Source organism: Phyllobates terribilis, unplaced genomic scaffold (assembly GCF_046119375.1).
Source record: "Phyllobates terribilis strain yellow unplaced genomic scaffold, ASM4611937v1 Scaffold_2457__1_contigs__length_129993, whole genome shotgun sequence".
Taxonomy (NCBI): Eukaryota; Metazoa; Chordata; class Amphibia; order Anura; family Dendrobatidae; genus Phyllobates; species Phyllobates terribilis.
In genome coordinates, this window is record NW_027365215.1 from 557 (window position 1) to 2,500 (window position 1,944).

The following is a 1,944-nucleotide window of genomic DNA, read 5'->3' on the forward strand; positions in this document are numbered from 1 at the left end:
ATGTTAGAGGGCATCCCAGGAGGGCTCCAAAAGTGTGGGTAAAATATATATCCCACAGGGGGAAAATTGAAAAAAAGTTGAAAAAAAAAATTTTTGGGGACTTAGAAAATTTTCACACATGTGTCAGACTTCCAGAGAGGGGAGCATGTCAGTGCGCGCATCCGATTTCAGTTCCAGAGCGATTCGCGCGATGAGTCCTTGATACTTAGTCGTTTTTGCAAAATTTCTGACTTTTTTGAAAATTTCACAATTTTGTGAAAACTTCCACAAAATGAGGTTCTAGTATGTTAGAGGGCATCCCAGGAGGGCTCCAAAAGTGTGGGTAAAATATATATCCCACAGGGGGAAAATTGAAAAAAAGTTGAAAAAAAAAATTTTTGGGGACTTAGAAAATTTTTCAACTTGTGTCAGACTTCCAGAGAGGGGAGCATGTCAGTGCGCGCATCCGATTTCAGTTCCAGAGCGATTCGCGCGATGAGTCCTTGATACTTAGTCGTTTTCAGAAGTCACAATTTTGACTTCCAGGACCCGCAAAACGTTTGTAAATTGAGCCCGCTCCCCAGTTCCAAGCGTTTTGAGGTGTCCCCGGTTGCAGTAATGCAGCCTGCCCACTAGATGTCGCAAAAGAGACAAAAAGTGAAAAAGAACCAGAATGAGGAAATTCCAGGGAGCCGAATCCGCCTGACAGTTCCAGGCGATCGGGCACTTTTTTGCATGCGTCCCTAAAGTGGGTATAGGGTGACACTCCATGCAAAGACCCAGTTTTGCACACCACCGGCAGAATATATGAGAGAGAGGTACCTCTCAGCCCCGACACATTTCGACTCATTTAAGCTGGTTTTCACCTCCGTAGGCCTGGGTATGCGTTTTGGCTATGAGTCCCTGTTCGGCTGGAGGTCTGCACCTTGGCTGAACCCAGGCTTCCGCAGCTGCGTGGGGGGACTTTTGCCGGTCGCCTATCCCAAGTCAGAGAGGTGTTCCTGGGTTGAAGTGAGCCTGGCCAGACCCCCCCGCGGGCCCTGGTTCTCCACATGGGGGCGCCGTCAAGGCTAAAATCTGGATTTTTAGGCCGAGGAGAGGCTCCATGAGGGCGGATGCTTTTGTGGCTTCGACCCCAGTGCTGTTCCACATCCAGTACCCCCCCGCAAGGGCGCCTGTACCCGAGTCGCGCTTCCAGGACTCGTGGGCACGTATCTCCCGACGACAGGGGTTTGCAGCCTCCGTACTTGGGCAAGTCCCTACATGCACCCCTGCTCTTCCTCCGATCGATCTGGCGCAGCGCTCCCGGGTGGGGAGGTGGCGCCGCTCGCTCGGCCCGGGCTTTGGAGCCCGCGCTGGCTTAAGGTGAGCGGTCCCCTTCCTCCTCTACCCCCGGGCTTCCGACACCTATCTTTGGGCGCGCATGCCGGCCTCGCCTCCCGTCTGCGGAGGTGGCCGAGCCGTGGGGAGTTTGACCCGAACCGAGCGAAGGCAGTGGTCCGACGACCCGTACGGGCGAACGGCGGGGCGCCCACCCAGCCAGGCGTGGGGGCCCGTCGTCCGAATCGCTCCCTGTGCGGGGAAGCACAGCGATCTTCTCCGAGGGCGGCCCTTTTCTTCCAGATGCGTACCCGGCCAGCGGAGGCTCGCGCTGCCCCTCGTGTCCGAAAGGGCGGCCTCCGCGGCGGTGGCGACAGCGGCGGCGGTGGGTGGCCTCTCCGCGCCACTGCCGAGCTTCGCGATTTCCAGTCTTTTCCCGAGCCCCTACGTCAGTGGGGAGGACGACAGAGGTGTGGAGGCAGGCGAAGGGGGTTCTCACCGTGCGGTGTGCCCCAGCCCGACCGTTGCCTTCCCCCTCGACCCTCGTCCTCCCAGGCGGCTCGGCCAGGGAGCAGGAGAGAGAGCGAGAGAGGGAGAGCGGAAACCCCAGAGCCAAGGGGTTAGATGGAGAACGGGAGAAGGAAC